At 39.1% G+C, this 12,076-nt stretch overlaps 1 long non-coding RNA gene across 1 annotated transcript in view; it reads left to right on the top strand.

Annotated features, from left to right (window-relative positions):
- The first annotated feature begins 18 nt into the window (after window positions 1–18).
- LOC116664971 overlaps window positions 19–12,076 on the top strand; it is a 32,314-nt gene continuing 20,256 nt past the window's right edge. The window contains exon 1 of the long non-coding RNA XR_004321537.1: window positions 19–446. This is a non-coding gene — a long non-coding RNA (uncharacterized LOC116664971). The remainder of the gene's footprint in view (window positions 447–12,076) is intronic.

Genomic DNA, 12,076 nt, shown 5'->3' with positions numbered 1-12,076 from the left:
CCACCTGGACGCGGAAGATTCAAGGTACCTATACGCGCGACGTTCAGGGAAACCACTACTTGCGGGGTTCCTTTTTATCTTCAAGGCTCAAAGTATAGAGGGAGGACTCGGAGGCGTCGGTTAACGTCTGGTGTTCTCTCGGTCGCTGTGGCAAGATTCCCACCCGTGGGTGGGACGTAGCAGGGAGTTTGCTGACGGAAGCTGCGGAATTCTACCTCAGCGCCTCAGGTGGAATGAAGGGGAAACTGGAGGGGCGGGGGAGCGCGGGGAGCCCGAGTGCAGAGCCCAGAACTTTGCGTTTGCGGAAGGGGAGGCGTCCTGTGAGGCGGAGAATTGATCCCTAGACACCGGGAGGTGTGAAGAGCATTAACTCACCCTCTCTCCAAGAATGCGAGCGCGGGACCTTATCTCCTGGCTTCCTGTCCTGCCTCTGGATGCCGGCTATGGTGGGTGCCCAGTTCGAATTGCTGACTGCGCGGATTTCTGAGTATCAGTCTCTGACCCCAAGGCTTGGGATAGAGAAAAATCGGGAGAAGTGAAGGAAAAGAAATATACAGAATAGGTAACAAGAAAATGAGCAGAATGAGGGGAAGGGAAAAATAGTTTCTTTGGAAGATTAGACTTTCAAAAGACTCCTTGATCCTTCTCTCTTCTGGGTCTTCAGATTCCGCCAGGCAAAGAATACACCTTCCCCTCCCCTGATGACAACCAGGTTGGAGGGAGGAAGGCTGAAAGTGGGGAAGAACTTGAGGAGCTTGGGCTGAGCAAGCACTGTATGGTTTTCTTTACCAACAGAAAGAAATAGTACTAGTTCTCTTGAGTTCAGCTGAGTAAATATGTGTTAAGAGAACACAGACCTGGAGAGATTCAGAAAAGAAACGGAGGTTCTTGACCTATGGGATACGTAATTACGGTATGAATAGCAAAACCTACCATTTATGCAGTGTCTACCATGTGCCTTGGGTTGTACTTAGAACTTTGCCTATGTTAACTCTTTTAATTCTCAGTAATTCTCTGAGGTGGGTAACATTATCCCAATTTTATAGGTGAGAAAACCAAGGCACAGAGTAGCTGTGTAAATTGCCCTAGGTCACACAGCCAGTGAGTGGCAGAGTGAAGTAGTCTGGCTCCAGAGCCTGTATTCTTCCTTAACTGTGCTGCCTCTGTTAAAGCTGTAGAAGAAGGGCTACTAACGAACATTGTTACATCTGTAGTTGTATTGATAAGATACTTATTTTTAAGATGATTAATTTTAAAAGAGTTCAAGTGGAGAAGGAATTGAATGCTGTTTTTATGAGTATGGAGGAAGAGAGACATGAAGAAGAGAAGGTGCTCCAAAGCTGAGGAGCCAAGAGGTGTGATGCAGACACGCATGCAGGGTTTGGGGCTCAAGCTGCCTGCTTTGGATCCAGCTTGGATAAGATGCTCCATTTTCCTACCCTGCAGGATTCCTCTCCTGTAAAAAAAAATCAGCCTCACAGGTGGCTTGAAGTCAAATGTTATTACGAGTGTAAAGTGCTCACCACTGTGCTTGGTACATTGTAAGAAGCCAATAAACATTAGCCATCATTTAAATCTTAACCTTCATGTGAGAATGTAGGCTAATTGTGGGGAGAGACTCCCACCCCACTGATCACTGGGTCTTCCAGTGCCAGCCACAGAACTTTGCACCTACTAGTTGCTCTCTAATAATTGATTAGATGGATGGATGCAAGAAGTGGACTTAGGAGAAGGAAAAATTGGAAGAATAAAAGAAATGGAGTGGATGATGAAATAGTAATAATTGTCCTGTGTGCTAACCATTTTGCATGCTTTATCATGTTACTTCTTATTAATCTCACTTTACAGATAAGGAAAGTGAGGCTTAGAGGAGTTAAGTAATAACTTGTGTAAAGCTACATAACTAAGAAGCATCAGAGATTCCATTTAAATTCAGGTTGTCACCCTGAAATAGGTGTTCCTATATTGCTGTTTGCTGCTTCCCAGCATAGCACGAAGAAGTGGGTAAGAAAAGAGGTGTATTCTTGGGTAATTGATCACAGATGCTGCATCATCTATAATTGGTTTTAAATTTCTTCATATTAGGCAGAGGAGTGTGTGTGTATGTACATTAACTTTAAGCCTTAGAGGTGGTTAGTTATCACTTGAATACCATAGACTAGTTTATTCAAATCCTCCCCTGGTTAGTCAGCATTAAAGAATTCCAGACTATGGAGACCACTGTATCAAGTGTCACCATCTAAATCTGCACCCGGAGAGTTCATTTATTAGCTCAAGAGATATTAGAGATAATTATTCATGGTAATGCCAGTTTTGTCCAAAGTATGTGGATTTAGAAGGACATATTGTATATGCAGCTCCAACTCTGTCTAGGGTATTAACTAGAACAAGGAAACCAGTATTCTCAAACCAGTGGAGTGAGTTCTTGGCTATCTTAGTTCATTCAGTCTGCTGTAACAAAAAAAAAAAAAAAAAAAACAAAACCATAAACAGAGTGGCTTATAAGCAACAAACACTTATTTCTCACGTTCTGGAGGCTAGGCAGTCCAAGATCAAGTCGCTAGCAGATTCGGTGTCAGGTGAGAACTGTTTCCTAGACTGCTGGGTTTCTGCCATGTCCTAATAGAGGGGAAGCGCCAAGGTAGTTCTGTAGGGTCTCTTCTAAGAGCACTAGTTCCACTCAAGAGGTCTCTACCCTCATAACCTAATCACCTCCCATAGACCTCACCTCCTCACACCACAGCCTTGGGGGCTTAGGATTTCAACATATGGATTTGGGGTGGAGGGGATGTTCGGACCGTAGCTCTGACTCTAGAACACTATCGTGTTCTGTGTCTACTCTACTGGCCAAGGAAGATTCTGCTCTCTGATCTGAAGTGAGCTGAATCTTCCCTTCAGAGCTTTGTCTCAGACTGAAACTTTTTGTCACATGCTTGTTGAAATACAGAGGACATAGCTGGGATTTCACTGAGTTTACAGAACAATGGATCACAGGATGATTTTCATGTCCCCCTTGGTAACAAACATCTGTGTGTAACAGATTTGGGTTTGAGCTTTGTGTTCATTGAAACATACCACCTGGCAGTGAGACTGTGGGGAAAGGGACTGATCACCCCTTGTCCACATCTAATCTTTGAAGGCTACTAGTGGTCACTCAGACCCTGTCAAGAGGCCAAAATGGCTTGGACAAGAGACCACTGAGTACTTCAGTGTCATAAAAAGGAATTATTGTCATTGAAAGAGCAGGACAAATGAATTCCAAAGTCCTGAGGTCAAGTTCCAGTTCTGTGTATAACCGACTCTTTAATCTTTAGAAATCACCTATTCCCTCTAGGCGTTTCTTTTCTCATATGTACAGTAGGATTTCTCGAAGAGTTAACAGGACCAAATGGAAGAGCATATGACTAAACAATAACTTCACTATATAGATCTAGTTAATCCAACACTTGGGGTAATCAATGCACCTTTCAGGGCGTTGCAGAATGTACGTATGTTATAATCCTATGGTAGAAAAAGTATGGCAATTAATATGTTTTGCATGTGTATGATACACATAGAAACAATCTAGACACAAACTGAGGAGTAGATACATGAGTGGGACATTGGGATCATGGAGACTGGGGAGGTCAGTGACTTTGGAAGGAGGCTTTGCTTTTATTGTGTGACCTTTTATGCTGTCTGAACATTTTAAACCATGTATCTTTGTTACATTTATGTCATAATTTTTAGTTTAAAAAGATCATTCATATCAGTGAATCTTGCCCAGGAGTGATACAGGGAGAGAGCACCAAATCAAAAAAGAATTTGTGATTATATCTCAATAAAGCTGTTTTTAAAGAAAAAAAATAGAGATTTTATTTATTATTTGTTGAAGCATAGTTGATTTACAGTGTTGTGTTAGTTTCTGGCATACAGCATATTGATTCAGTTATACATATATATCATTTTTCATATTCTTCATCATTATGGATTATTATAAGATATTGACTATAGTTCCCTGTGCTAAACAGTACAACTGTGTTGTTTGTCTATTTTATTTATAATAGTTAGTACCTGAAAATTCCAAACTCCTAATTTATCTCTCCCCTCCTTTCCCTCTGGTAACCATAAATTTGTTTTCTATGTCTGAGACTGTTTTTGTTTTGTAAATAGTTTCACTTGTGCCATTTTTTGATTCCAGCTAAAGTGACATCATATGATATTTGTCTTTCTCTATCTGACTTCACTTAGTATGAAAATCTCTAGGTCCATCCATGTTGCTACAAATGGAATGATTTCATTCTTTTTTATGGCTGAGTAGTTTTCCACTGTATAAATATACCACATCTTCTTTATCCATTCATTTGTTGATGGACATTTAGGTTGCTTCTATGTCTTGGCTATTGTAAATAGTGCTGCTCTGAACATTGAGGTGCATGTATCTTTTTGAATTAGAGTTTCCTCCAGATATATGCCCAGGAGTGGGATTTCTGGATCATGTGATAAGTCTATTTTTAGTTTTTAAATGAGTATCTATGCTGTTTTCCATAATGGCTACACCAAACTACATTTCCACTAACAGTTTAGGAGGGATTCCTATTCTCCGCACCCTCTCCAGCATTTATTGTTTGTTGACTTTTTAATGATGGCCAGTACTAACTGGTGTGAGATGATACCTCATTGTAGTTTTGATTTGCATTTCTCTGATGATTAGTAATATTGAGCATCTTTTCATGTGCCTCTTGGCTATCTATACATCTTCATTGGAGAAATGTCTGTTTAGGTCTTCTGTTCTTTTTTTGATTGGGTTGTTTGTTTTTTGGTTATTGAGTTATATGAGCTGTTTGTATATTCTGTAAATTAAGTCTTTGTCAGTTGCACCATTTGCAAATACTTCCCCCCATTCCATAGGTTGTTTTGTTTATCGTTTCCTTTGCTGTGCAAAAGCTTGTAAGTTTAATTAGGTCCCATTTGTTTCTTTTTGCTTTTATTTCTATTGCCTTGGTAGACTGGCCTAGGAGAACATTGCTATGATTTATGTCAGAAAATGTTTTGCCTATGTTCTCTTCTAGGAGATTTATGGTGTCCTGTCTTATGTTTAAGTCTTTAAGCCATTTTGAGTTTACTTTTGTGTATGGTGTGAGAGAGTGTTCTAACTTTTACATGTGGCTGTCCAGTTTTCCCAACACCACTTGCTAAAGAGACTGTCTTTTCTTCATTGTATGTTCTTGCCTCCTTTGTTGAAGATTAATTGACCTTAGATGTGTGGGTTTATTTCTGGGCCCTCTATTCTGTTCCATTGATCCATATATCTTTTTTTTTAATTGAAGTATAGTCAGTTACAATGTGTCAATTTCTGATGCACAGTGCAATGTCCCAGTCATGCAAATATATACATATATTTCTTTCCATATTTGTTTTCATTAAAGGTTATTGCAAGATATTGAATATAGTTCCCTGTGCTATACAGAAGAAATTTGTTTTTTATTTATTTTTATATATAGTGGTTAACTTTTGCAAATCTCATACTCCCAAATTTATCCCTTCCCAGTAACCATAAGATTGTTTACTATGTCTGTTTTTGTGCCAATACCATGTTGTTTTGATTACTGTCACTTTATAGTGTTGTCTGAAGTTAGGGAGGGTTATGCCTCCAGCTTCATTCCTTTTCTTCAGTGTTGCTTTGACAATTCTGGATCTTTTGAAATTTTATATAAATTTTAGGATGATTTGTTCTATTTCTGTGAAAAATGTCCTGGGTAATTTGATAGGGATTGCAAGAATATGGATTTTAGAATATTGGGACATACTAGTCAGCTATAAAAAAGAATTAGAAAAGTTCTCTTTGCAATGACAGGAAAACATGTCCAAAAATTTAATTGAAAAAATGGAATATGTAGAACGGTATATGGTCTGCTACCTCTTGCGGAGTAAAGAGGAAAAATAAGAGTATGTATTTATATCTGCTTGTATTTATATGAAAATATTGGAAGGATACACAAGAAACTAATACATTGGTTTCCTGTAAATGGGGCAGATGGGATGGGAAGGAGAGTTTTCAATATACCTTTTTATATCATTTTGATCTTTGAAAAGTGAAAAGAAATGCCTGGGAGAACAATGACCCGTATTTGAAAAGAACATGAGTAAATGCATGCCTGTATACACACACACACACACACACACACACACACACACACACACACACACTACCCACAAGGTGTGGATATTCTGCCAGTGCTATTGCTTCACATTTTTTTAACTCAGTCAACACTGTGCACATTTGTTTCAAAGAATAGCAGACCACACGATCTGGTGATGTGTGGTGATGATTTGCCAGCTATGTTCATGTCCATTGAAGTTAAATTGTTCTCTGGAGTGGTGTCTGGGTGAGGCTGTGGGAGCTTGAGAGGTGGGGAAGGGATATTCTGGTCATTCCCGTTTAACATTATTTGGTAAACACTTACAGCTACTTTCTCAGCACTGAAGACATGGTGCAAACAAGATTCCCTCACCTTCAAGGAGATTACATTCTGGAGGGGAAATATATTTCAAGGAAGGAAGGAAGAAAGGGAGTGAGGATATAAAAGAAGGAAAGAAGCAGGAGGGAAGGGGAAGCAAAAAAAAGAAAGATGAAGTAAAAAAAAAAGTTGTTTCATATTCTTTTATGAAATAATTGGTCATGTGTGGCCATAAGAGGAGAGAGGCTCAGGAAAAAACAGTTTATTATACTTACAAGTCCTAGAGATAGGAGGCGTGGAACGCCATGCAGGGCCACATGGGACAGACACCAGGGTGGGCAGGAGGCAGAAGACAGGAGGGAGAGTTTAGGCTGCTGCCTTTATTGGAGTTTCTGCAGTAAAGGCAATGTAGGCAGGCTGAACTGTTTAGAATAGGCTAATTGGAATAATTTTGGCAGGTTTTGGGCTCTCAGGGTGGTCACTAGTTGCCTGCCACCTGGCCCCAGGATGATTACAGCAGAGGAATACTGTCTCCTGCGCTGTATGGGCCAGAGAGTGTGGATGGCTCTGGACTGGTCTGTTTGTGAATCAAAGACCTGCTCCTGGTGGAACCCTTTGCTGTCTCTAAAAATTGGAAAGGCCTCTTTCAAGAGGTGACATTAAAGCTAAGACCTAAAGTAAAAGAAGAAACCAAGTTTGTAAAGAATGGGAGGAGGAGATTTCAGGTGCGGGAAAGAGCTTAGTGTTTGCTGGGACTGCAACATCAGGTGGCTCAAGACATTGCAGGGAGGAGAGTGGTGCCAGATGAAGCTGGAGAGGGAAGCCATGCCCACATGCCACAGCACCTTGCAGGCCCTGGCAAAGAGGCTGGTAACACAGAAAGGTTTTCGTGGGAGATGCTGTGATTTGAGTACCTTGCTGCTGAGTAGGAAATGGATCGGAAAGGAGAAATACTGACAGAGAGGAGCCCACTTGGAAAACTGTCTTGGGTAAGAGAGATTAGAGGCCTCAACCACAGAGATGGCAGTAGAGATAGGATGAGCACAGATCTGAGATAGCACTTGGAGACAGAAACAGGTAGAGTTTCTGATGGTTATCGACAAAGATGAAGTCCACGATGACTGCAAGGTTCAAGATGGTAGTGTTAAATTTTGGAGTAATCAGCATACAGGCAGTATGTAAACCCACTGGAATGAATAAGAGGGACAAACACCCAATTCTAGCCCTAAAAAACCATTACATTTCTATTTGGATGAGGGAACCAGCAAAGGAGACAAAAGGGATAATGAGTGAAGTAAGAGAATAGTGTTGTGAAAGCCAAGAAGAGTGTTTCAAGAAGGAAAAAAAAAAACTACAGAATGCCAAATGCTGCTGAGAAGTCAAGTGAAATGAGATCAGAGATAGAGGTCACTGGATTTGGCAACACAAAGATCTTTGATGCCCTTGGCAAGAATAGTCTGTGTGGTGAGAACAGAAGCCAGACTGTAGTTGGTTGAGAAGTGAATGGGAGTAAAGGGAGACAATATGTATCTCAGAGAATTTACTTATGATGGGTCTATTAGTTGTGTATCATGATGCACTAAATTATCCTCAAATGTAGTAGCTTAAAATGTATTATCTCAGCATTGTTGTAGGTCAGAAATTGGAAGCAGCTTAGTGAGGTGGTTCTGGCTCATGGTCATTCATGAGGCTCCAGTCATCTGAAGGCCTTTGCACTGTGATTCACTTGCATGGCTGTTGGCAGGAGGCCTCCGTTTGTGGCCATGTGGACCTCTCCATGGGGCTGTCTGAGAGATGTCCTCACGTTAAGGCAGCTGGCTTTTCTCCCCCAGAGTGAGAGATCTTAGTGAGGGAGTAAGGAGGAAGCCCTGATGCCCTTTATGAGTGAGTCTGAAAACTCACATGTCGTCACTCTGCCTTATTCTGTTGGTTAGACATCAGTCACTAAATCCAACCCACTCTTAAGGAGCGGTGCATTAGGCTCACTTTTGGGGAGGAATGTCAGATTCGTGGACGTATTTTAAGCTGACACATTCAGAGAAGTGATGTGGTGGTTAGAAATGTGGGGCCAAGGGAGTATTATTTCTAAAATAGGAGATGCAGTTAGTATGTCTTTCTACTGATGAAAATGAATGAGTGCAGGAAGAGTTTATGAAGCAGAAGAGAGAAGGGATCATAGAAAGTGAATCCTAAGGACCGTGGGAGGGGTTGGACTTTCATAGCAAAGACGCCTTCTCCACTTTAACAGCAGAGTCTCCACTTTAACTAGAGTGAGAGGTACAGATTTGAGGGGTGGGGGAGATGTGAGGGACCGTATGTCTGGCTGCTTTCCTTTTCTCAAAATGAGTTAATTATAAGGCAAGGCTTTCAGGCCAAAGTGTGAGTAGATGAGAGAGTGTGGACAGTTTGAGAGAAAGGAGGAGGTATAAAATTATTAACTCAAGGAGTAGAAAATCTAATCTGCTAAAGAAACTGAGGATTGCTCTGCATTTTGAGAACCAGATCTGAGCTTTCATGTTCATTTAAGAGAAACCATTCAGTTGTTTGGTGATATTTTCTCAAAAAACGGATAGCTGCTCAGGTGCACATGTGAAGTAAAGAAATGATTTGACTTTTGCCACAGAAGACAGTAGGAGAGAAGTACAGAGGGGCTGAGAGTGTATTCAAAGAAGTGATCAAAGGATGGAAGCTAGACTGGAGGAGGAGAGATGTTACGCAGAGATGGGGCTGTGGGAAGGGGAGAAATTTCTGGGGCAGAGGTTGGTAGTGGATTTGAGGCTGGAATAATTTCAAATATTTTAAAACAATAGCACTACCTGAGCAAGGGACTTGGAAATGCAGGATGTGGTTGCTGGAGAGTCTGAGACTTGAAATAAAGGTTTTAGGGATGAGAAAGTTTCTGATACAGAATATGGCTGTGGGAATGGATGGCTAAGGTAGGGAAAGAAAAGGGTATTGAAAATGAAGAATCTAGGCACACAGAAGCTATATGTTAGTGGATTTATCCATGAAGAGTTTTAAATCACTGGGAAAGAAAATGGGATAGAGATTTTCAATTTTATTAGATCATTTTTACTAATTTCCTACAAAATATCCTGATTTTGGAGGTAGAAATTAAGGTAGAAATCTGTTAAAAGGAGTAAGGAATATCTCTCAATGATCTGATAGAAAATAATTTCCAGGAAAAAAAAAAGAGAGAAAATGTAGAAGAGGGAGAAGGTGAGATAAAGAACAAATAATTTTTTAAAATATAGAACGCTGCCCACCAATATTATTACTAGAAATAATAGACGAAAAATCCACCACTTTGCAACTCCAATAATCATAATTTAGGCAAGAATCAATAATGGATCCTAAAACCAAATAAAGGAAAGGTTGTAGGGAACAGAATGTTCACTTAGATTTATAAATAGAAAGGAAAAGTTAACTTAACCCTGTTGATCTGGTGGTCATCGCCTTAATCAATTACTCAGCTTTACATCACAAATAGTGGAACAACCTGTCATTATATTCTGATGCAATGCAATGTGGAAGTACTTGTCATTTATTAGTATTCTTGTCAAAATTGTTTAACCTGAATCTAATCAAGCCTCAAGTAACTTCTAATTTAACAAGACATATAAGTGCTACTGAATTATGTTCTCCAGGAAGAAAATCAAATAAATTCAGAATGTAAGTCATTCCAGAAGGCATCTTGTTTGTATGAAAAAAAGTGCCATGAAAAACAGAAGATGATAGAGCTATTTGTTCAGATTTAAAACGATTGAAGAGACATAGGCAAATGTGAATTGTGATCCTTGACTAGATCCTGGATTGTAGGGTCATTGGGGGTAAACGATGAGGGAGTTAGCAGCTATTAAAGGCATTTGGAGACCACTGAGAAACTTTGAATTTGGATCAGGTATCAGATAGCACAATAGAAGCATTGCTAATACTCATAGGTTTAATAACATTGTGGTTATGTAGGAGAATGTCCTCATATATAGAAGATGCAAGCTGAAGTATGCAGAGGTGAAGTTTTATGATATCTCCAACTTGCTTTCAAATGGTTCAGAAAAAATAAAAACATCTATACTTGGAAAGGTAAAGCAAAAGTGGCAAAATGATCTTTGGGATTAGTGCATGTAGGTGAAGGGAATATGGGTAGTCACTGAACTACCCTTTCCATTTTTCTTTAGGTTTAAACATTTAAAAAGTTGTGGAGGTGGAGAAATAAGGTTTCTCCAAATTATTCTCTAATCACATTTCTTTGTGTAGTTCTTCTAATCACTCCATTTATCCATCTCGTGCACTCTCAGTAATTCAACCATCATCTATTTTGTCATTTGTTGAATCTTTTGCTAGAATATAGGCATTATATCTGGTTCACTATTGTAGCCTAATGCCTTACTCAGGCCTGATTACAGAAAAGCCATTCAATATATCAAAAAAAAAATTCAAAACTGAACTGAAAGTTATTCTCTTTGCAATTATAAAAATTAGACTAGGCTCTATTTTCTTCTCTGCCTTCTGCTTTATGGAATAAAAATCTTGAAAACTAGGAGGAGAAAGCTTTGAAAGAGCTACTGGGATTCCCCCAGTCCTCCTTCTCTCACACCCAGAAATCCTTTTGTGGAAAACTGAGTGAGTAATGAAAACTACAGGTAGCAAAACAAAAGTGGACCTGGGTGGTGTGACTGTGGGTGCTGTTAATTCTTACTTATTTTGCCGAGTGAACCTTCACCAGCCTAGGTGAGCTGTGTCTCCACGAGAGGATTCAAAGTGAGCAATCAGGTCTAGATAAGGATCAACCTTACATTAGTTGTCACTGATACTTATTCCATACACAAAATGAGAAAAAAAATACTATAGTATAGTTTATATTTAATTTTTCTTGCTCCCTGTATTAGGTATCCATGTTTATATTTAGCTGTTGTAAAAGGGTTGAGGTTTTGTTAAAAAAAAAAAAAGAAAAAGAAAAAAAGGATATTTATTGTCACTGGACAGGATCTCAGATGAAAAAGAATTAAAACATAACACACTGAGACACACACCCCTATGAGACCTAAACCCACCTAGTGGTGGCATATCCCAATTGCAGTTCTTTTGAATGACTTGACCTCTTAATAACCAAATTGTTAAACTCAATACATCATCCCAGTAAGATCACCATAAATAAATGCACAATATACTTATGAATTCCTCATGGCCCACAGAGGCCGAAAACCAGAATTTATTTTTAAAAATTCTTTTTTTATTCTAAGATAAATAATACATATGCTTATTAACTTGTATTCACTTTTGTCCAAATAAAATTTCTAATAAGTACAATAGAAAACAAATCTGTTTTATGACTACTGTATTCTGGTACTTTTTTTTTAAATGAATGTAGCTTTTTAGATAGTCATTGCTATAGTCTAAAATCTAAAACAGATGCTTCTTGGTTTTGGATCCCTAGTGAACAATATTTAATCTTGCTTTATTCATCTGTGACTTAATGCTTTTTCCCCACAGATAATGAAAACAGCAAAAAATAGTATTATTTTAGCATGAAATATATCCAGCATACATTAGTAACAGACTATTTTAAAATGTAAATAAAAACACAGGCCAAGATTAATCTTGGACAGTGGCCAAGATTAAGAATACTTCTTTAC

Source organism: Camelus ferus, chromosome 7 (assembly GCF_009834535.1).
Source record: "Camelus ferus isolate YT-003-E chromosome 7, BCGSAC_Cfer_1.0, whole genome shotgun sequence".
NCBI classification, from domain to species: domain Eukaryota; kingdom Metazoa; phylum Chordata; class Mammalia; order Artiodactyla; family Camelidae; genus Camelus; species Camelus ferus.
Note: the sequence above shows the minus strand (reverse complement) of the source record. Positions and strands in the feature narration are given on the sequence as shown.